Source organism: Chiloscyllium plagiosum, chromosome 4 (assembly GCF_004010195.1).
Source record: "Chiloscyllium plagiosum isolate BGI_BamShark_2017 chromosome 4, ASM401019v2, whole genome shotgun sequence".
Lineage (NCBI taxonomy): Eukaryota > Metazoa > Chordata > Chondrichthyes > Orectolobiformes > Hemiscylliidae > Chiloscyllium > Chiloscyllium plagiosum.
This window is the reverse complement of record NC_057713.1, coordinates 119,741,458-119,766,313: the sequence shown is the minus strand read 5'-3', so window position 1 is coordinate 119,766,313 and position 24,856 is coordinate 119,741,458. Positions and strand designations below refer to the sequence as shown.

General features: G+C 40.5%; 1 long non-coding RNA gene across 4 annotated transcripts in view; it reads left to right on the top strand.

The window, feature by feature from the left end:
* Positions 1-24,392, top strand: part of LOC122549353 — a 69,663-nt gene extending 45,271 nt beyond the window's left edge. For 3 of the 4 annotated variants that reach the window (XR_006311498.1, XR_006311501.1, XR_006311499.1), the window contains one exon: positions 24,164-24,386. This is a non-coding gene — a long non-coding RNA (uncharacterized LOC122549353). Of the gene's footprint in view, positions 1-24,163 lie in introns of all 4 variants that reach the window. The other variant, XR_006311500.1, reaches the window with a different exon arrangement.
* The last annotated feature ends 464 nt before the right edge of the window (positions 24,393-24,856 follow it).

The following is a 24,856-nucleotide window of genomic DNA, read 5'->3' as shown; positions in this document are numbered from 1 at the left end:
CTTGTGACCTTTTATGGTATACTGTTAACTTTTCACTTCCACACCATTGGAGGAGCCAAGTTTTATCTCAGAAAAGCATGTTGATATTTATAGTCTGCAATTTTTAAAATCATTTTAGGTAAATAATAACTTGCTTTCTGGTTCTGTTAATTGATTTGGGAAATCGAGCATTTTAAGTAACAAAAGTCTAAATTATATTTTCTTTCAGAAAAAATCTTAAGATGGAATGTAAAAACTAATGTGTAAATCTACAGCTCCGAACTATGATAACAGTAAAAAATCAATTTTTCATTGTGATCATTGACGTTACTCTTTTCATGAAAACCATTTAAGGCTACCAAAGATGTGAATTTCTCACTATCATATTTCCTCTGCACCCTTTATGCAATCAATTGAACAGCTGCAGTAGATTGAATAATGTTGAGTAATATCAATGCAATTGAAGTGTTTCTTTAAGTTTTTCATTTATTCACGAAAGCAAGCATTCAACAAAAAAAAGTGTTCTTGTGGTGCAGTGATAGTGTCCCTACCACTGTGCCAGAAAATCTGGTGTCAAGTCCTCTGCCCCAGATGTGTGTCATGCTATGTCTAGACTGGTTAATTAAAAATATCTACAAGCAAGAAAAGGAGGATTCTTGTGCCACATGGGTGAGATTCCTGTCTCTGAGTCAGAAGCCTGAGTTCAAGCTCTACCCACTCTGGAGGCGTATCATAGCACATCTGAACAGGTTGATTAAAAAGTATCTACAGCAAAGAAAGGGAAGCATCTCTTGTGCCGCATTGGTAGTGTTCCTGTCTCTAAACCGGTTTAATCTGCACTCAAGTCTTACCTGTTCCAGAGATGTTTAACAATGTCTCTAAACAGGGTGATTAGGAAAGATCTACAACAAAGGTTCTGAACAAACCTTTGCCGGTAAGTAGTTTGCATTCCCATATCTTTGAGAGCCGTAATTATGTGAAGTCACAAATGCAATTCCCTGTTTTACCATTTTGAGAAAACACATTGAAATTCTGTGAAACACTCAGTTTTACATAAGCATTCAAAATAATGATTGAGAACTTGAAGTGAATTATTTATGCTGTGTTGTTTATATGTTCTCCAAAAACAAGTGAAATATGAAAGTAACAATATGGTATCCTCATTAATTGAATGGTTCTCCATCAAAAACCACTAGAACAAATCTTTGTGGTTGGAATTGCCATGTAAAGCTCATGCTGGCTTTATATTCATGGAGTTACTCTGTCATACCCACTGACCTTATTTAATGTCAATGCTAATTTATCTCTCATGACATTGCTAATTAAATAATTAAGTATGGTTTTCTCCAAAGAATAGCAATTTGGAAATTAATATCATTCAAATTTCTTTGTTAATTGCTCAATGGAAATCTTTGTCATGGTATGCTATGATAATATAGCAATATTTTGTTGAATTTTAAAAAAATCATACAATTTGAACAAATTGTATGGAGTATGTTCTGAATTTATAACAAGTGAAGTTGGCAGTTTTCATTCTGTATTTTTGTAAGAGAAGGGATCAGCGAGTGATAGATATAAGATTGACAACTTTTCCTTCTGAGAGTTCTAAGAAATAGAGAACCTGTCGCGTTTTCTTGGAAGAATTTGGAGGTGGCCTTGAGGATGGCATGCTAAGACAAGACATTACAGTTGAGAAACTACTGTTGGTAGTATTCATAGATAAAGATTTAACTTCTTACAAATGTGAAATGAAAGCTGAAGTAGACCATTCGACCTCTTAAGCCAGCTCTGCATTCAATAAGATCTTGGGTGATCTGTTGATGCTTTAAATTTCATGTTTGCATTTACCCATGATAATCTATGATTGTCTCCCTCACCAAGAATCTATCTGTCTCTGCCTTCAAATATATAATTATCCTGCCTCCATTGCCTTCTGGGGAAGAGAGTTTCTCAACCAAGTGAAAGAGAAAAAATCTCATCTATCCTCCATACCTACCTTTTAAATGTTGTGCTGACTATTTCTGGACAGGTCCACAAGACTTGGTGTCTTATCTGAATTATGTTTGGTCAAGACCATGAAGAATTTTATATACTTGAATCAAAATTTTCACTCTTCTAAACTCCTCTGGAAGCAATCTTAGCTTGTTCAACTTAAGACCCAATCAATGTAATTATCAATTTGGTAAACTTACTCTGAATGGCCTCTAATCTATTTGAATAGAGTCATACAGCATGGTAACAGACCCTTCGGTCCAACCTGTCCAAGCTGACCAGATATCCCCACCCAATCTAGTCCCATCTGCCAGCACCCAGCCTATATCTCTCCAAACCCTTCCTATTCATATATCCATCCAAATGCCTCTTAAATGTTGCAATTGTACCAGCCTCCACCACTTCCTCTGGCAGCTCATTCCATCCACGTACCACCCTCTGCGTGAAAACGTTGCCCCTTACGTCTCTCATATCTTTCCCCTCTCACCCTAAACCTATGCCCTCTAGTTCTGGACTCCCTGACACCAGGGAAAAGACTTTGCGTATTTATCCTATCCACGCCCCTCATAATTTTGTACACCTCTATAAGGTCACCCCTTCAGCCTCCAAGGCTCCAGGGAAAACAGCCCTAGCCTATTCAACCACTCCCTAAAGCTCAAATCCTCCAACATCCTTGTAAATCTTTTCTGAGCCCTTTCAAGTTTCACAACATCTTTCCGATAGGAAGTAAACCAGAATTGCATGGAATATTCCAACAGTGGCCTAACCAATGTCCTGTACAGCTGCAACATGACCTCCCAACTCCTGTACTCAATACTCTGACCAATAAAGGAAAGCCTTCCTCACTATCCTACCTACCTGCGACTCCACTTTCAAGCAGCTATGAACCTGCACTCCAATGTCTTTGTTCGGCAACACTCCCTAGGATCTAGGACCCTAATGAGTCCCAAATGCTCCTATTCTCACTCCCACAGTGTCTTGTTTGCACAGTTTGGCTCACAGCAGAGCTAATTTACTTTCTGCTATTATCACCTACCATTCACATCCATTGTTCATCTTTATCTCTTCCCTAATACATTTCCACTCCCTTTATCTTTTGTTTGGGTCACCTTTGACATCTGATACACTTGATCCTCACTACTGTATTCTCTAAACCCCTCAATTTTTACAACCTATTAAGTTTCAAAGAACACTCCTGTTCGACTGGCAACGATAATGCTAGATACTGCTAGACCTGCTGAGTTTTTCCTGCACATTAATTTTTATTTCTGATCTCCAGCATCCGCATAACATTGCTTTTACACAATACTTATGTTGTGGTCTCTCCAAGGTCGAAAAGTGTGGAAAAGCACAGCTGGTCAGGCAGCATCTGAGGAGCAGGAGAATCGATGTTTTGGCATAAGCCCTTCATCAGGAATGCCACACTTTTCGACTCTGATCTCCAGCATCTGCAGTCCTCACTTTCTCCTCTCTCCAAGGACCTGTATAACTGAGGGATAAAACCCTCCCATAATGAAGGATTGCATTTCATTAATCACTTCTTTACTGTCTACTCCGCTTGCATACTAATTACTTGTGATGCAGAACATTGTTGTGTACCTTGGAATTCTGCAGTCACTTTGTATTTAAGTAATGTTCCTTTTTAAAAAGTTACTTCTGCTAACGTGAACATACATTAGACTCCATCTGCCAGATTTTTGCTACCATGCTGAACATATCAGTATCCATCTGCAACCTCCTGGCATTGTCTTCACAACACACTTTTAACCCACTTTCACATTTAACTATATTGCCTCTGCTCCTGTCATCTAAGTCATTGATGTAAATCGGGTTCTCCATCCATTGTACATTTTCACCCTTTAAAAAAATCTCTAATAAATTGATTAAACATGACTTTGCTTTGAAAATACCCATGCTGATCCTTTCTGATTACCTGGAATTCTTCTAAATTTTGTGCTGTAATCTCTTTAATTGTTTCTAACATCTTTCCCACAACAGATGTCAAGTTGACTGGCCAATGTTTTCCTGTTTTCTGCCTCCCCTCTTAAATAGAGGCGTTACATTTGTTACTTTTTTCCAGCCTGATGAAAACTTCCCTGCAACAAGAAATTTTTGGGAAATTGATATCTTTGCATCTGCCCCTTCTTCGGGATACAGCAACTTGTTGGCCTGGCACTCCGTCAGTTTGCTTAGTACAGTATTGCTTTCCCTTCAATTTTCTGATCTATAATTATTTCTGTAATGTATTTGCATTCTTTGGCATGAAAGTAAGATATTTCTTCAGTAATTTCCTTCCTGTGTACTCTTAATCCCTGCTTTCACTGTATAAAGACCATTATTTTTAATAGAAGCTCTTTTTTTTTTAATGGATGTAACTCGTTTCCTGTCATTTTCTGTCAAGAATGTGCAAAATCTTCAATGTTTGAAATTTTTAATCAACACTGTATTGCGAATTTTTCTTATTGTCTTTGCCCCTTCCTGCCGTTCTCTGACCCAATTTTCTTATATTACTGTTTTCTTTCTTGTCGACGATTTTTTCCCTGTTCACTGTTAAGTGATTCTCATTCCCTAGCACTAGGTGTTGCGGTGCATGGAGGACTGGACTCTGCGTTGGTTCGTGCACTTTGTTGTGAAGAGCATCGTGAAGGGTATTGTGAAATGTTTATGCTAGTGGATTTGCAAAAGCCTCTTGAAAATGTCTCTCTACCCTGAGGATAAGAAATTGGGAGCAGTCTGTTAATTTAAAAACTTAGAGTAGAGGTAAGAGTGAAATTTCACGGAATTGACTAACAGTAAGAGGACAGTGTAGAGGAGCTTTATCATTTGTATTAATAGCTTTTTTCTCTTTATTTTAAAAATATGTTTAGATATTTAAGCCTCATGTGAATCTGTTTCAGTGACTAATCACTATGGAAACTACTGCAAAGAGTACCAAGGCAGAGGCTTGGACATGGTCAGTCATCTGTTCGGGGTGGCCAGAGTCAGGAAGCTTTGTATATCGTGGGTGAGTGAGAGATAATTGGGTGGCACACTGATACTTTTGGTACATGTGTGGCAATGTCCTAAGGGGGTGAGTAGGCTATGCAGAACAGATTCATGGTTAGTCAAGGTTGGATGGGAAGATTTTACAGGAAATGGTGGGTGCAGTAGCAGAGTGTGAGTGAGTGTGTGGTGTCAGCATGAAGATAGTGGCACTTTTACTGGCAGAGTAGAGAAGATCATTGATCATCATCCTACATTGTGCATTCGTTCAGATGGTTGGACTGCATTAGCCTGGATGGTAATCCTGATCCAGGTTGGCGTGGCTCCAATAGAATGGCATTCTCTATTGGCCTGGAAGAAAAGGGGGTCCTGCCTCTGTGTCACCCATCCCCATCAACAGCATCTCCCACAAGGAGAGAGACCCATTTTCCATTGTCTGACATGTCCAGGGCAGCTCTGGATTGACAACTGTTCTCTGGGTGCACAATATCTTTTTATAGATGGTACTGCACTACAGAAGTTGATCAATCCTAGGGTATCCAGGAAGTGGTGAGTTGTTTTGGAAATGGCACATGGCATGATGGTGCTAGAATGTGTGGGAGGGGCACAAACGGTGGGGTAAGTAATTAAATCAGGCAGGTTTTGTAAAATAAGGTGAAATCCTCTGAGAAACTTGACAATACTGACACTTGTGGAAAAAAAAAATAAGATTTAGCCCTTGCTCTATCAAGGCAAGTTTCATTCTGGGACCTGACTTGTGCAGTGTTACCATTCAATGGGATCGGAAGACTGGCTAGAATGTAGTGCACCTCGGACGTATAGATGCCAATCAAAAGTTATCAGTTGAAGATTATGACGATTATGATTATGCAGTACCATACGACAGATCAGTTACAACAGGTCAAAATTTACTTAGCCTAACAAACAATAGTACAGTCCAACTACTATTTTTATTACTATTCTTAATAGTATTTTTGGTGGTTTGCCCCTAATCCTGTTTTTCCATAGGCCCCATTATTTCTATTGCATGATTTTCTATAACATGGCATCACACAGGAACATAACTATGGTGTAATAGGGGAACTACCTTTATCTGGTTTAAATAGAGTCAGAGTCATACAGCATGGAAACAGACTCTTTGGCCCAACCCGTACATGTTGACTGGGTTTCCCAAACTTAACTAGCCAGCATTTGGCCCATATTCCTCTAAACCTTTCCTATCAGTGCACCTGTCCAAATGTCATTTAAATGTCGTAATTATACCCACCTCTACCACTTCCTCTGGCAGCTCGTTCCATATATGCACCACCCTCTGTGAAAAAGTTGCACCTCGAGTCCCTTTTAAATCTTTCCTCTCTTACCTTAAACCTATGCCCTTTAATTTTTAATGTTCCTACCCTGGGAACGTCTTGGCAATTCACCTTATCTATGCCCCTCATGATTATATAAACCTCCATAAGTTCAACCCTCAGCCTCCTATGCTCCAGAGACTGACTTAGACTTTGTTAATGGAAAATTATTGTCAAGCACCAGAGATTGTTGCAACCATCCTCAGTAAAACTTTTGTTGTTTGATCTTGCCAACATCACTGTTTGCCTTTTAAATTCCTGTTCATGTCTCCTAAGTGTCATTGTGAGAACAGTATAACTTGTTGCATCAAGTTCAGTCAATGCTGTTTCTTTTTATCTCTCAAATTTCCTGAAACAATACAGTTAATTGTTTTTTGCATTTAAAAAGAAATTCCAGAATCAGTCTTAAGGTGTCTCTTTACCCCACAATTTCCACATGTATCAATCTGCACTATAGCGAAGTCAGTGTTATTACCTCGTGTTTCAGAAGTATTCTATGATTGGACTTTTGCTGTGAATGTGTAGAGGGAAGCCAGTGGGTGTGTTGGTTAGAGATTCCATTGGGGAAAGTGATTTTCTTAACTTGAATGAAAGGTTTGGACTTGGTACAGTATTATGAACTGAATTGCAGTTTCATGAAAGGATTGCTTTTATGCTGAGTCCCAATAGAATGATTAGAGTTTTAACACATTTAGGGATTCTATCTTTTGGCAAGTATTTCCTTTTGTGAAGAATAAAGGTGGTTTTACTTTGGGAGAGCCAAGAAACAGACCTGGCATGCATTACTCTGGGTTATTAGCTAATGAAGGATATCTCAAAGGTTTCAGCCTTATTTAAATTAATTTTCCATCCCGGGAAAAATAATGAGACAAGCAAACAAATCAGCAGCAGTGTTGTGGGGGAGTTCCATGCCACAGACATGCCACAGTCGCTGTGATGGAATTAATTCAAAGGTGCTGGATAGATGCTATCCGGATAAGTGTTTTTTTTCTGGTTAAATCTGTAAAATTACTCACTTCTATCTGGCACTTGATCATGTGACCTAGACAAGCTACAACAGCTGAAGAGAAGCATTCAGATCTTTATTTTGTTTGTGATTCTGAACCATTCAATTTGCAAGAATTTTGATTTTGAAAAGCATTTGAGAGTTACAACAGTAGTTTAAACTGCTTCCAAATTGTGGGGTTCATCCAGAATTAAAGAAGTGTGAATGAACATTTTGAATTTGTTCCATGATACTCAAATTTGAAATGAAGAGCTGGTTTTAATGCAATAGAGCCAAGAAGGATGATTTTTAAAAAAATAAATTGTAAGCATCCCATCAAATGGGAGTGGGTTTCTGTAAAATGGCATTTTTTGTATAGCTTCATGAAAGTACTATGCTATTGGAAAAAAAAACAACAAATGGACATGTTTAAACAAACCCTCAACATCCTTAACGTTTTTGCAGGATGCCACATAGGGATGGGCTATGTTAGGAATTGTATTGAAATACTTAGACTTGCATGAAACTGCTTCATAAGCAAGCCTGTGCTTGTACTATCTTGCAGAGCTTCAGTTATGTTTTTCTAAAAACGCATTGTTAAAATGTTATTTGGAAACCCTGTGATTCTGCAAGTTTTTTTAAAGGAGCAAATATCTTCTGATCAACTGTTGATGTGAAAATGTTATTTAAAAAAAAAAGACAAAATTAGCTTAGGTCAAATTTTCAAATTAGGATTCCTTGTAAAGAGATTTAAGACAAATGCGCTTAAAATGCAGTATCACTTATCTAGTGAAGCAATGGGCAGAGTCCCCTTGTTAGAGTACAGTTGAATTTTATAATCATTGCACAAACAATATTATTCAGCAACGGACAAAGCCATTAGGCTTTTCAAAGAGCCTTTTTGACTCTTTGAAAGAGCTAGTCAAATGGTCCCACTTTACTCTCTTTACCGCCCTGAATTTTTTCCGTATATCTGAAATCCCATTTATACTTGAGTCTGCTTCCACCGTTTTATCTGCCAGGGCTTTTCAGATTATTGAAATTCCTCCACTTGCATTTTTCTTTTTGCTAATTTTTTTGCTGCCAGTTGAAATTATTTCACCTCATTTATTCTTATCAGAAATCTCCATATTTTTCAGCATTTATGTTAAATCTTCCCATTATCTATTTAGCTTGGAGGAGCATAACTCCAGCTTCTCTAGTCCCTTGACAGAGTTGAAATCTCCATAAGAGCAGAATATAATACAAGGCAGAGTATAAGTCGAGATATCAAGGGTGGCTGTAAGGTACATTAGCATAATTATATGGATATAGACAATTTGCAAATGGAATGGTAAATGAGTGGAAAAAATCTGAATATGATTGCATAATGCATTGGTGAGCACATAGATCACAACTGCAAATGTTGCTCTAAGAAAACACGTGTGTATATATAGTTAGCAGGTTTTGAGAAGATTTTTAGGTCAGGTTGAGGTTCTGGATGTTCGCTGAGCTGGAAAGTTCATTTTCAGACATTTTGTCATCATACTAGATAACATAGTCAGTCAGCCTCCGGTGAAGCACTGGTGGTGTGGCCGGCTTTTTATTTGTTTAGGTTTCCTTGGGTTGGTGATGTCATTTTCAGTTCTTTTTCTCAGGGGGCTGGTAAATAGGATCCAAGTCAAAGTGTTTGTTGAGAGAGTTCTGATTGGAGTGCCATGCTGCTAGGAATTCAAGGAATTCTCTGGCTTGTCTCTGTTTGGCTTGTCCTGGGATGGATGTGTTGTCCTAGTCAAAGTGGTGTCCTTCCTCATCTGTATATAAAAATAGTAGTGAGAGTGGGTCATGTCTTTTTGTGACTAGTTGATGTTCACGTATCCTGGTGGCTAGCTTTCTGCCTGTTTGTCCAATATAGTGTTTGTTACAGTTCTTGCAAGGTATTTTGTAAACGATAAGAGTTTTGCTTGTTCACTGTATAGACAACAGAAAATGACATCACCACAGGAAATGACATCACCAACCCAAGGAAACCTAAACACAAATAAAAAGCGGGCCACACCAGCAATGCTTCACTGGAGGTTCACTGATGATGTTACCTATAATGGTGTTGAAACATCTGAAAGCGAACCTTCCAGCTCAGCGAGCAAATTTACATCCATATATATAGTCTCGAGGTGGTGTAATTCAGCTTCAGTACACTGGTCTGTTGTATAAAGGGATTTTGCTGTAAGATTAAGTAAATCAAGACTGGAGTTTGACCAAATGTGAGTTAATCTGTTTGAAACACAAAATTCTTAAGGAGCTAAAAGGATGGCTGTTGAGAAAATGCATCCCAATCTTTCTTAGCCATGTCAAGAATTGGGTATAACAACATCTTCCTTTTTCTGATATGATTTTTATTTTTGTAGATTCATTGTTCATCTATTTGTGTCAATGAATCTGTCTAAAGATTTAGAGGCTACATTTTCTCAAATGTTTTGCCAGGTGGGAAACCAACAGAACCTCTGAGAAAGTGAAGCTGATTCAGTTGTGCCAAGTTTTTGTAATTTCCAGCTGCCTCCTTGTTGCCTTTCTATAGGCCAATTGTCTTTGGAATTGGTTTAGAAGACCTTTCAGTGAAGTCATGAGTGATATACTGAAATCTGAATTCAAAGTGAAATCTGAAAGCCATAAGACTTGTGTGAAATTACAGTAGCATAAGCCCCAAAAGCCATGACATCGTGGAACAAAAATGAGGGGAAAATTTGCATCCACATGGTATGCTTCACAAGCTTGGGACCTTTCAAATAGCTTCACATCTAATTAATACTTATTATTAAATTTAGATGACCCAACTTCTCCGTTTGGTTGGTGCCAACTGGGTTTTCCCCTAAGTGCCCCAATCATTTTCTTCAGATGACTAAAATGTCTAGGTTTTGATCACCACTGTGGCTCAGTTCCTTTATCCACACCTCAAGTTCAATTAAACCTGTGTGCTGAACTGCACCCTGGGATTCAGGCCAGCCCATTCCATGTCTGCCTCTTCTAAAATCCTCTGGGCACTCGTTTTAAAAATAACGAACCTGGCTTATCCAACGTGCAGGCTTTTAGAAGGTCCTCCAAGGTAACCTAGCTCTTTTCTACTGGAGTCGGCCTACCCTCAACTTTCGGGCAGGCAACAGCTAATTCAGCCATTAAGTTGGTGAGTGGCATGTGGCTTCATCCAATTAGAAGGAGCTCATGCGCAAGGACATGGTATTTGCAGCAATTGATGTTGCTGCCAACTAGTTGCTATCCGATTAGATGATTTTTGCTAATGACTAAGGCCTCGGTTGCACATTTATTTCATGGCATTGACTGGGTGGTGAAAGTCCAATAGGGAAAGAAGAGGCTGTTTGGCTCAGTGAGTCTGCACTGGCAAAACTTTACTCTAAGTCTACACTCATGCAACTTTCCAACACTTGGCCTATAGCCTTGAATGTTATGACATTTTGAATGCGCAGTCAAGTACTGTTCAGGTTGAGGTTTCCTGCCTCAACTACTCTTTCAGGCAGTTTCAAATTCCATGCCCTTTGGCTGAAAAAGGTTTTCCCTCAAATCTCTTAAACCTCCTACCTTTCACCTGAAAATTATGCCCCTTTTGTTATTGATCTTCAATTAAAGGAACAGTTGTTTTCTATCTACCTTGTCCATGTCCCTCATAATCTTACACACCTCGCTCAGGTCACCTTAGCCTTCTCTGCTCTAAAGAAAACAACCTGTGCTTAACCAGCCACTCTACATAGCTGAGCTGCTTTATCCCAGGCAGCATTTGTTGAATCCCCTTGGCAGCCCCTCCAGCGTAATCGCATTTTTTATATAGGATAGGGGCAGCGTGGTGGCACAATGGCTAGCACTGTTGCCTCGCAGCACTAGGTACTTTGCTTTGATTCCAGTCTTGGGTGACTCTCTGTATGGAGTTGATACCTTCTCCCTGTGTCTGTATGTATTTCTGCCAAGCACTGGCTTCCTCCCACAGTCCAAAGATGTGCAGGTTAGGTCCATTGGCCATGCTAAATTGGCGGAGAAAGTGAGGTCTGCAGATGCTGGAGATCAGAGCTGAAAATGTGAGGCGGGAATTGAACCCGGGTCTCAGGCGCTGTGAGGCAGCAGTGCTAACCACTGTGCCACCGTGCCGCCCACATAGTGTCCATAGATGTGCATACTGGTGGATTAGTTATAGTAAATTTGGGCTGGTGGGGTGGGTCTGCATGAGATGTTCTTCTGAGGCTTGGTGCAGAGTTGATGGACCTCTTTCTGCACTGTAGGATGATTCTCCAGTGTGGTGACCAGAACTACACAATGTATTCTAGCTCTGGCCTAACCAAACTCAGCCCCTGCATAATCGCCCTTCTCTCATAATCTTTGTCATGACTGATAAATGCAAGTGTACCTCTATGCCACCTTAACTATGTAATTAGCCTGTCTGGTACCTGCAGGAATCTAGGGACAAGTACCTCAAGATCCCTCTGTTCCTCTTCCTAGTGTTCTAACATTCATTGAGTACTTTCTTATCTTGTTACTTCTTCCAAAGTGCATCACCTCACACTTGTCAGGATTAAATCCCATTGGTCACTGATCTATCCATCAAGTCAATCCATCTATATTCTCCTGTAACCCAAGACCACCTCGACCATTGTCAATTATCACGTCATTTGCAAGCCTAATAACTGTCACCTTCCTGTCCTGTTCCCCACCCCATTATATATATCACAAACTGTAAGGGACCTAGCACTGATCCCTGCGGTACGCCACAGGACACCAACTTTCTATGATCACCCTCTGTCTCCTATCACGAGACTAAATTTGGGTCAGATAAAAGCAAATTACTGCAGATGCTGGAATCTCAAACCAAAAGAGAAAATGCTGGAAAATCTCAGCAGGTCTGGCAGCATCTGTAAGGAGAGAAAAGAGCTGACGTTTCGAGTCTAACTGACCCTTTGTCAAAGCTGGGTCAGGTTTGCTAAATTACCCTGTGCTTCTGTCTTCTTCATAAGGATCACATGTGGGACCTTGGCAAAGGCTTTGCTGAAGTCCTTATAAACTATACCAACTACAGTACTTCATCTACACACCTGGTTACCTCCTTGAAAAATTCACTAAAATTTGTTTGGCATGATCTCCCTTTGAGGAGAAAGTGAGGTCTGCAGATGCTGGAGATCAGAGATGGAAATGTGTTGCTGGAAAAGCGCAGCAGGTCAGGCAGCATCTAGGGAACAGGAGAATCGACGTTTCGGGCATTAGCCCTTCTTCCTGAAGAAGGGTCGACGTTTCGGGCATTAGCCCTTCTTCCTGAAGAAGGGCTAATGCCCGAAAAACGTCGATTCTCCTGTTCCCTAGATGCTGCCTGACCTGCTGCGCTTTTCCAGCAACACATGATCTCCCTTTGACAAGTCTAGCTGATTATTCTTGGTCAAACCTTGTCTTTCCAAGTGGAGATTAACCCTTTCAGAATTTTCTCTAATGGTTTCTTATCACTGATACCCAGAAGAGGAATTGAAAATTTGGGTTAGAGCCCCTGTAATTTCCTGCCTCATCTTCCACAGCAACCTGGGATATCACTCATCCTAACTTACGGATTTATTCACCTTTTAAGTCTTTTCATTCCCTGTGACAAACTGCTCAAGAGCTTCATAGTCCCTCTTCCAGAATTATGTACCTATGTTTCTCCTCCTCCAAAGAAAAGGAGGATGTGAAGTACTTGTTTAACACCTTAACATTGTTCTCCAATTCCAAGCATAGATTGCTCCCTATTCTTTCCTCTTGCCATCTTGATCTCAACTCTGTTTTCCACTTGTTATGGCCCAAACTCCTGGATTGTTTTTATCCTATAATTGAACAGCTGGAAAAACTCAGGACTTGGCTGCATTTATGGAGATAGAAACAGTTAACATTTTGAGTACAATATAACTCTCCTTCAGAACCCTGCCGTTGATTGTTCAGTGTGTCATTAATCATGGAGCCCCACCTTTCCATGGTTTTTGAAGGTGTCTCCGTTTTGGTTTCTAAAAATCTGATCACTCTATTTGAAGAGTGATCACTGTTGTTGGAGAATGTAGCCGCTAGTTGATATGCATCAATGTCCCACAAACAACAATGAAATAGGTGACTGAACAGCCTCTGTTATTTGGTATTGGCTGAAGGCTAAACCTTGTTCAGAGCAATGTGTGACTGTCATCAACCTGAAGTGTTTACTCAGATTAACGAATTGAATATTGCATATCTCTTCTCCAAGCCTCTATCAACCCCACATGCCTTGCCAGTGTCACCTTGCTGAATACATCTCTATGTGCAGTATAAATGGAAGAAAATGTGACAGCAGTAATTTCTTTAATTTGCAATTTGTTACTGCGTGTCTGCCCAAATATAGTAGGTGGAGATTTTCAGGTTGCAACTGGCTTGCAGCAAGTTATGGGGATACAGTCAGTATATCCCTTGTTTGCTTTTCATGTCCAAAGTTCCAAACTCTAGATTTTAATGTTTATCTACTGGAAAGATCTTTGTTCTTATCAATAGTTATTTTTATTGTGTTGCGTTTATCCCATTGCATTTGGTTTTTCAATGCTTACATGTGTGAAAAATTTAACAATGACAACTAAAACACTCATACTGTGCCACCTCAGGACATAAGCACTTTAACCAACAAGGGGAGACTTGGGCTAGTATTTTGAATTTTACCTTTGTTGTCCTGACTTAATCAGTTAATCATTGATGTATTAAAATTAAAACATGTTGGTACATCAGAATCAATTGCAACATTTGAACATTATTTTAAAACCAGTTCATAGTTTTATTGAGTGAGAGGGCTTTAACTCGAAACCGCATCCCAGGTTTGTTTTCGGAGTTGATAGGGTGGCCTGTTTTCTTGAATCACCTTTGTAGCTTGAACTTTTCTTTGCAGACTAGTTGAACCAGTTTCTAGTTGAGTGCAAAACCAGTTTGGCTAGGCTGTTATGCCAACAGATTCTGGTTTGATTCCCGATCACTGAGAGTGCACAAACCTGCTCAACCAGTTGTGAAAAGCATATTGGGTTATCCATTATGCATTTACATATGTGCCTTGGCAGAAACAGACACCTTGAACTGAGCAACAGTCTTGTAAGTGACTGACGTTGGTCCATGCATTTGCGTTCTTTAATACATGTAAGGATTGCAGATGTAGGAAATGCCAAGATAAATTTTCGCAACATAATTTTAAAGGTACGTAACATAAAATCGAATTTTAAGTTAAGTTTGAACTTTGTATATTTTAAGCCTGTGGTATAAAAACAATTGTTCTGATATGAAGTTGGATGAGACAATGCTTCTAAAGTTTGAAAATGAGTAACTTTCCACTTTATGTTGGAAAGGTTTTCTTTCAAAAGTACGGTGGTAGTCTCTATATTTTATTGGATTTGAATTTGAAGTATGAATCGAGTGGGCAGAAAATTAACTTGCTGCAGTGATCAATACTTGTGTTTGTGTAAAATGTAAATATATACGTATACCTGTACATGATACTTTATGTTCGAAAACAGAAAGCTAGCATTCTGAACTTTCATTTGGTAATTGATTAACCAGTCGCAGTCCAGGAGTACGTGAGAAGCTGAATAGAAAGGCATGACAAAACAAGCCCTCATTCCTAACAATACTTGAAATCTCCAGCTTTAAAATAAATTCTTTTCATCCAGTTCACTGAATTCCAATTCTATTTCAGTCAATAGTTTCAGTCCCTTGTATTGTAAATTAATTGGATACCATTGTAGTGCAGTAGCTTTTAGTACTATGCAGTTTTAATGATTAGATATTGCCAAGTTTGGCTGTACATTTGGGAGTTAAAGAAGTGTTATGCTACGATAATGCATTGTAGGAGTAATAATAAATCTCTAACTGTCTGCAACAGGTCCAGTTATTGTGCAAGAAAGTCTCTGGTGAAAAACTTAAGGAACTATCACTCTAAAGTTCTCTCTTCCTCACAAGCATACTGTCCTGTACATAACAAATATCGTGTCTCAAATTATCATGTACCTGTACTCAAATATTTTTTTGAAAGTATCTGATTTAATTCTACAGTGAACCATGTTTGGAAGGGCCACATGAAGGAACTTTCATATTTATGGTATGCAGCCAGCAGGTGGCCTCACCATTAAAATGTCTGTTTTTTAAATGAATTGTCAGTGTACCTAATGGTGTGTCATCTCAATCTGTCTGACCCTAAGCAGGGCTCAATTTAAAACAAGGTGCATAGTTTGTTAACCAGACTGAATGCTGCTTCCTGCCACACTTGTTACTATTGTGGAAAACAATCCACTTTGGACCTCTCACTTCCAATGTTGTCCTTGCTAAAATTTCAAAATCCATCCAAATTCATAGAAAACATTGTTGTCCTGTTTCTTATCATTCACCAAAGCCTGCTCACATGTCCTCCTGGCTCCAGAGCATCCCTGGGTTTTGCGACTAACAAGATGCTGCCATAAAGATGTTCTTATGAAACACAAATGGGTAATGTGTATGGACAAATCCCTGCGTGTGAATGGGTCCTATTCTGGAGTCTGTTTGCAGATCAGAGCACAATCCAGGACAATATAAAGGAGCCACTCAAAAGAATAGGAAGTATATAAATATCAGATCTTTAAAATTGCACCTTTAGTACGAGATTGCGATTCTATGCTGGTAGGATGCTAGATGCGAACATCATATGTACTATTAACTGGCAGATTGGATCAAAACAGCATATCCCTTTGGCTGTTCGCAACATTGGTACTGACCATACTCAAACACCATGTGGTCAGCAAAACTCAACACACTGTCCAACTTGAGATGTGATTCTGCAATTGGTCAACGTTTGCTGGATAATCCTGAGTGTGCAGAGACCTGACAACCAGTTTAGGATTGTCCATTGGGGTTGAAAGATAATGTAATGGAAGCTACATGTATTAATACATTGGGTCTTGTTGCTCTGTCTGCAAATAACTATAGGCACTGCCATTTCAAAGGAGCAATAATGGTGATAAATATTCTGATTTCTGAGGGCAATGCCATGTCCAATCACAGTCAGTCTATTCTGTTTAATGTTCAAATAAAGCTTGGCAATTAACTATTAGTCATCGTTAACTGGTGTATTCTTATAATCATAGTGCCCTTGCCAACTGATCAGAACTCTCCTCTTGTATAGTATGGTTGTTGTTTTCCTTTAACTTTGTATTTCATGCAAATATCCTGATGAGTGCAAGATGAAAAGCTTTGACAAAATGTGTTTTTTGATTAAAAATACTCAAACACATACTTTCATTTTTGTAAAGCATTTTGTGATCTTTTGTTATTGTATAGGTACCAAACTATTTAACTGCTATGGGATAAATATAGTGAAATATCATAAAATGTTTAGACTTAGAATCATTGAGATGTCCAGCACAGAAACAGACCCTTCGGTCCAAATCGTCCAACTCAATCTAGTCCTATCTGCCAGCACCCGGCCCATATTCCTCCAAACCCTTCCTATTCATATACCCATCCGGATGCCTTTTAAATGTTGCAATTCCACCACTTCCTCTGGCAGCACATTCCATACATGCACCACCCTCTGTGTGAAAAGGTTGCCTCTTGGGTCTCTTTTATATCTTTACCCTCTCACCCAAAACCTATGCCCTCTAGTTCTAGGCTCCCCCACCTCTGAGGAAAAGACCTTGTCTATTTATCCTATCCATGCCCCTCATGATTCTGTAAACCTGTATTAGGTCACTCCTCAGCCTCCGATGCTCCAGGGAAAACAGCCCCAGCCTATTCAACATCTCCTTATAGCTCAAATCCTCCAACCTTGGCAACATCCATGTAAATTTTTTCTGAACCCTTTCAAGTTTCACAACACCCTTCCAATAGGAAGAAGACCAGAATTGCACGCAGTATTCCAAAAGTGGCCTAACCAATGTCCTGTACAGCTACATGACCTCCCAACTGTTATCCTCAATGCTTTGACCAATAATGGAAAGCATACTAAATGCTGCCTTCACTATCCAATCTATCTGCCAGTCTACTTTCAGGGAACTATGAACTTGCACATGAAGGTCACTTTGTTCAGCAACGCGCCTTAGGACCGTACCGTTAAGTTTATTTAAATTAAACTCCATCTGCCACTCCTCAGCCCATTGTCCCATCTGATCAAGATCCCGTTTAAATTTGAGGTAACCATCTTCGCTGTCCACTACATCTCCAATTTTGGTGTCATCTGCAAACTTACTAACTGAACATCTTGTGCTCACATCCAAATCATTTATATAAATGAAGAAAAGTAGTGGACCCAGCACCAATCCTTGTGGCACTCCACTGGTCACAGACCTCCAGTCTGAAAAACAGCCTTCCACCACCACCCTCTGTCTTCTAACTTTGAGCCGGTTCTGTATCCAAATGGCTAGTTCTCCCTGTGTTCCATGAGATCTAACCTTGCAAACCAGTCTTCCATGGGGAACCTTGTCAAATGCCTTACTGAAGTTCTTGCTACAATGTTTATAATTGCCTCTGACATCATGTGGATATTTAGATAATTTGTGTCATGACATTGGCTTAGAATCCTAATGGAATTAGTTAATTTTCACTAAGATTTGGTTTTTAAGACGTCTACTCCAGTCACAGAATAATTGCAGATGTAGCTAATGTTAAATGATCCCTGTCATTAGGCAGGAATTTAATATTCTGGCTCTGTAGCTAATGTTAATGATCCCTGTAACTGCAAGGGGTAGTATTGTGGCTCAGTAGTTAGCATTGCTGCCTCACAGTGCCAATGACCCAGGTTTGATTCCATCCTCTGGTGACTGGTCTGTACATTCTCCCTGTGTCTGTATGGGTTCCCTCTGCATGCTCTGGTTTCCTCTTCCTGCCCAAAGATGTGTAGGATAGGTGCCTTAGCCATGCTAAATTGCCTCATAGTGTCCAGGGATGTGCAGGTTAGGTGAATTAATCAGGGGAAATGCAGGGTTATGAGGATAGGGTTGGGATTTGGAAGGAATGCTGTTTGGAAGGTCAGTATAGACTCAATGGGTTGAATGGCCTTTTTCCTCACTCTAAGGATTCTACGATTTTATAAATTCACTCACTCTCTGGCCAAGTACTATGTGGGACCCTTAGAATGTTGCACCTGTAGAATATCAGGAAATTTCAAATACAGGGAGAAATATAACAGTGAGTGTTCTGACTCCCCTCTTAGCAGAGAGGCACATCTTGCCAATTTTGTATTTGGGACATTCAGGAATTTATAAAACGAGTTTTTTTTTTAAAAAAAGCAACACCAGTCTGTGTAAGTTAGTAGCCTGACACCCTGTGTGCTACAAGGGTCACAGCTCTGAGAATATACTTTTAAACACATTTGCCCTGCAAAGAAGAACTCTGTCTCCCACTTTGAGGGCTGTCAGTTTGCCACCCCTGAAAAGAATCAGAATAAAAGAGTTTTAGTCAGCCTTCAAAACCAAAGAATGTTGAAATCGACAGTTCGACAAAGTCTGTTAACACGACTGGTAACATTCACTTCAATGGATGTGACATTCAAATATTCACTCTGCACGTGCAATTCGCAGACTGATCCATAGATTTTATATAGATGGGGATGATAGAATCCCTACAGTGTGGAAACAGGCCCTTCAGCCCAACAAGTCCACATCAACCCTCCATAGAGTAACCCACCGAGATCCATTCCCCTACTGCTTGATATTTAACCCAGACTAATTCACTTAACCTGCACATTTTTGGATTGTGGCAGAAAACCGGAACACCCAGAGGAAACCCACGCAGACACTGGGAGAATGTGCAAACTCCACACTGACAGTCACCCGAGGCTGGAATCTAACCCTGGTTGTTGGCATTGTAAGGCAGCAGTGCTAACCACTGAGCCACCGTGCTGGGTGTGGGGAGAGCTGCAGATAAAGGGGATGGTGGGGGCACGGTGAAGTGGGGATAAGTGAAGACAGGTATAGAGTACAACCTGGTTGGTCAGTGGGAGGAATGAATCTGGTTGGTGATAGGGAGTGGTGGAAGGAAGGGGAGGGGCTGGGAAGAGAGTTAAGGGATGGGAAGGGAGGCAATTTGAAATTGGAGAACTCAATGTTGAGTCCTCCAGACTGTAGACTGCCCAGGGAGTTGATTGTCCAATTTGCGCTGTGGTTCGTTTTGGCAATGGAGGAGGCCAAGGATGGTCATGTTGGAAAGGAAGTGGTTGGGGAATTGACATGGGCTGTGACTGGGAGATCCGGTCACCCCCTGCGGACTCGGCTATGATGCTTGGTGAACCGTTCCCTAACTTTGTTTGGTCTCCCTGATGTAGAGAAGACCACACCGGGGGTACCTGATGCAGTAAACTAGGTTGGAAGAGAGGCAGGTGAATCTCTCTCTCACCTGGAAGGACTGTTTGGGCTTTGGATGTAAGTGAGGGAGGTGATGTACCGGCAGGTTTTGCATCTTTTCCGATTGGAGGGGAAGTTATCTGAGGGTTTAGGGTATTTGATGGGGAGAGTGGTGCACACCAAGGACTGTCGAAGGAAACCGTTCTTGGTAGAAGGCAGAGAGGGGTGGAGAAGGGAAGATGTTCTTCGTGGTGGGATCCAGTGGAGTTGTTGGAAATGTTTAGCGATGTTGATTTGGATGCGGAGACTGGTGGGGTGGTAGGTGAGGACCAGGGGAACTCCGTCTTTATTGCTTTGGGGGAGGGGTTGGGATTAGAGCAGTGGAACGGGAAATGGAGGTGGTGTAACTGAGGGCAGTCTGTATGACGGGGGGAGGAAAAGCATGTTGTTCAAAGTAGGTGGACATCTGGGAAGCTTGAGAGTGAAATGTCTCCTCGTCCAAGCAGATGTGGCAGAGGAATTTGGAGATTGGGATGAAGTTCTTGCAGGATACCATGTGGGAGGAAGTGTAGTCCAGGTAGTTATGGGAGTCTCTAGGTTTATAACGAACATCTGTCTGGAGAATACCGCTGAAGATGGAAATGGTGAACTCGGGGAGGTGGTGTCCAAGATGGACCAAAGGAATTTGAGGGCAGAGTGGAAGAAGTGGGTGAGGTTGATGAACTGCTCCAGTTCAGCCTGGGTGCAGGACACTGCACTGATGCAGTCATCGATATAACAGTGGAAGAGTTGGAGTACAGTGCCTGTGTAGGTACTGTAGAGGGACTGTTTGATATATCCGACAAATAGGCGGGTGTAGCTGGTCCCATCCGGGTGCCCATGACCACATCTTTGATTTGGAGGAAATGCAGAGAGTTAAAGGAAAAGTTATTGAGGGTGAAGAGTTCGGCGAGGCAGAGGAGGGTATTGGTGGAGGGGGCCTAGATGGGTCATTTGGAAAGGAAGACGCGGAGGGTCTGGGAGCCATCCATGTGGGGTATGGACGTATATAAGGGGCCGGGAAACCGCAAGTTCCTGAAGAGACTGGAGGGTGTGGTTGGTATCGTGGATATAAGTGGGAAGTGCCTGAACTAAGGGGGAAGAGGGTGGAGTTGAGGTAGGACGAGATGAGTTTGATGGAGCAGGAGCATGCCGAGACTATAGGTCAGCCAGGGTAATTGGGCTTGTGTATCTTGGGGAGCAGTTAGAACAGGGCAGTACTGGACTGGGGGACTATGAGTTTGGAGGCAGTGGAGGGGAGATCACCAGAGGAAATGAAGGCACACAGACAGTGCGTTCAATTTTGGCCTGATGGATCGTGGTGGGGTCACGGGCAAGGGGGAGGTAGGACATGGTGTCGGAGAGTTGGCGTTTGGCCTCTGCGACTTAGAGATCCCTTCTCCAGACTACCACCACCCTGTCTTTTTCAGCAGGTTTGATGGTCAACCGGGGGTTGTTGCGGAGTGAATAGAGTGATGCACGTTCAGAGGGAGTGAAGTTAGAGTGGGTGAGGTGGTTGGAGAAATTGAGGCAGCAGCTGTCACGTCTGCAGTCTGTAATGAAGAGATCTAGGGCGGGTACACTGCTTTCAGGTGGTGACCAAGTTGAGGAAGAGGGTTGGAGGAGGGAGAAATGGTCGTCTGAGGGAGGTTGGGGAATTTTTGTCAAAGGAGGAGGCACGGAGGCAGAGGCGGTGGAAGAAGAGCTCCACATCGTGTTATTGAAGACCTAATGAGCAGTACAAAGAAAGGCAAACATCTATAAGAGCAAAAAGGAACTATAGCTGAGACTCAACTGGAGAACTCCCAGTGTGATATGTCCACGCTGTTTTGGTCACAGGATGTGGCAGTGCAGTCACACTGTTTCTGCTAAACTGTGCTGCTGAGGACCTCCCGTTTCCTGCTGTCTATTTTGATGAAGACCAGTGCAGTGAAGGCAGAAGTTTGTATTGCAGATGCTGGAGTTTACAGTCAAGATTAGAGTAGTGCTGGAAAAGTACAGCAGGTCAGGCAGCATCCGAGGAGCAGGAAAATCAACGTTTCGGGCAAAAGTCCTTCACCAGGAAGCCCTTCACCAGTGCAATGAAGCCCAGTGAAAATTTGTCTGCTTTAGAACGGCCGTGATCTCAAACTTTTAACTTTATTTTTATAATTTATACCTAAGTTTTTGAACTTAGGCACCTTTGTTCCTCAGATCGTATATTTTCACTGTACTTGGATATCCCTGTACTTGCGTATATGTAACAATAAAACCTAATTCTAAGGGGAGCCAGTTCATTTCTCCTCCCCTTTTATACTTAATGGTTTGAGATATCATATCAGGAACCGCTGTAAACTGGAGAACCATGCCTTAGGGCAGGTCATAGCATTTCGATTTCCATTGTTAATAAAAGTCTAATCCATTTACATGGGCTGCAATTCAAATATGCTTCCATACCCATATGCAGACTTCCTCTGTATTGCATCCAGCTGATCCAATAAGCTCAAGTGTAGTAATAGGGAATTCTATTGCACATTCTTTTCTCCTCTGCTTTGGATTCCTTAATGCTCATTGATATTCATATCTGCGTTAACTTCCTTACATTCAAGGGGAGGTGTGCTTTGAGGGTGAGGGCACAATTATTGTGAGGAAGATTGACTGACTAATGTATCCAGACAATGGTGGCTGACTACAGAAAAACAAATATCGCAATTTGAAAGGATCTCGAATGAGGTATAGTTCAAGGACTGAAAACTTTAGTGGCAACTTGTGTTCTACTGTTTTGGCTATATATTTCAGTATTCTGTTGATTTTCAGTGTCATTCAGCGACATTTTAGTGTCTTATTACATTCCCATGCTATTGGGACAAAGATTACTTTGTTCTATTTGTATTTATTTGTTACTGTTTGTTTTGGTTTTGACTTAGTATGTCTAGAAAACCTGTTCTTAGTGTTGTTCATCATTGGATAGCTTAAGGGCATTAAAGACTTAAACAACATAAACTTGATCCGGCTTCTCTTGAGTTTGTATGGTTGAGGAGTGCCTAATTAAGGTGTTTAAAATTCAAAGAGATATAATGTGGATGCAAAGAAACTATTTCTTGTGAGAATCTAGAACAACAGAATATTAATATTAAAGTAGAAGTTCGAATAGATAGGATTGATTTCTGCAAACATTTTTTCCTCTCACATTATAATGTACATTTACAATGATGTGCCACAAAAGTTTATGGCTGTTCCACACCCTTCCACTGCCACGAATATCATCCTAGTTTGTCCTCGACAATTCAGTTCCGTTCATTATATATTTGATTCACTTAATTCTCTTTCATCAGTACTTAATAATTTACATTGTTGAATTGCTCAAATTGGGCAAGTCATATCGCATATGTTGTATCTACAACTTTCCCTGTTATTGTGTCATAAGCAAGTTTCACAAGTTTACATTTGGTTCTCACATAATTACACGTTTGAGCTCATTTATGTTCCACCTGGAGGCAATAGTAGTGTACTGGTAACTTAATTGAATTCGTAATTTAGCAGCCCAAGATAATGCTCTGGGGAAGAGGTTCACATTTCACCAAGGCAGCTGGTGGGGTTGTGATTCACTCAATAAAATTCAAAATTGAAAGCGAATCTTGGTAATAGTGACCATGAAACCACCAGCAATTGTTATAATAATGAATTTGATTCATGAATGTTCTTTTTAAGAAATGAAATCTGCTGTCCTTTTGTGGTCTGGCCTGCATTCTATAACTCTAGACCCACAACAATATCGTTGCAACTACCCTCAAAGAAATTGGGGATAAATAGCATATGCTGGCATTGCCAATGGTGCCACATCCCACAAAATAATAAATTTTAAAATCCTTATTTGGATAGTTCTCTGGGGTACTACTGGAAATGCTCTTTGAAGGCTGCTGAGCTAAAGTCCAGCATAAATTCAGGAATTACACTTGGACTTGTGTACATGGATGGTGATCAACAATGTGACTCAGTTGCTGAGATGACTGCTTTGCAGCTAGGGTATTACTTTTGTATATAAATATTGCAAAGCTACTACATTACTATATACAGTAAAATTCACTATCACACCAGGGGTGCCAGCAAATCAAAAATACTGGTTAATTCATTGCAGTTGATGATCATCGCAAGAATCAAATACAAAAAGTGGCTTGACGTATACTGCATCTTAGAGGCTTCATGCCTCTCCACCTTTGATTCTTTTCACGGTAATCAACAAGAGAATGTACTTCAGTCTTCTACTTCTTTTCACAATTACTTCTGACTGACAAAACTGGCATTTATATGCTAACAATAACACCTAGTAGGAACATTGGAGGTTCCAGTGGGTGGGATGCTGGATAACACGTTTTTTAATTGTATTGTAATAGATTGTTCAGGATTTTCCTGGAATGGCTGATATCAAAAGAGCTGAAGAGTCTCTGTCTTCATCTATTTGCTTACTTTTGGAGAAGAGAGGAAAATAGGATGGTGAGGAATTTTGTTTTTTTTCAATCTTTAAGATCAGTTTTATTTAATCTGTTTTGCAGGTGAAAATTGATTTGAGGAGTTTTAACTACAGTATGTAACTTTGAAAATCTGCATACAAACCATACCATGAATAACTCCAGCGCAAGCTGTGGGAGCCCAGGCACCGGAAGTACAGCGGAGGCTGCCATTGATGCATTTAAGGAGATTTGGACTAAACTGAAAGAATGTCATGACAACGAAGTACAAGGTAAATGATCATTGTTTATTACCTTTTAAATTGCACGTAAAACCAGTAATGTGAAGTCTTTGAAAGGTTTGTTTCTGTCCCAATCTTCATGGTTTCTTGCAAGGCCCTGTATCATTTTTTTGTGGATTTTTGATGGAAGTTGAGTTTTTTTTTTCTGTAATGACATTACAATGCATCAATTGGGATGTTGTGAATCAGCAGGTTACATTGCTTCCATGATATTAGGAGCTTCTGTTTGTTTTACTTATTTTCTAATGATCTAACTTCCTGCTGGGATATAGTTCTGAGTCTGGATGCTCTTTGGATTCTGCTCTTTCTCAGCATGTGGTCAGTGACTGTTAATTGTCCATTTACCCTGAGAAAAGAAACCCAAGAGCCAACTATCAGCTTTTACTTGATTCAAATGCATAAACATATTTAATTAGGAGTCACTGAATACCAACCAGGTGGAAGTATAAACTAACTTTCATTTTGGTTTTCCTTTGTTAAGTTCACAAAGGTACCC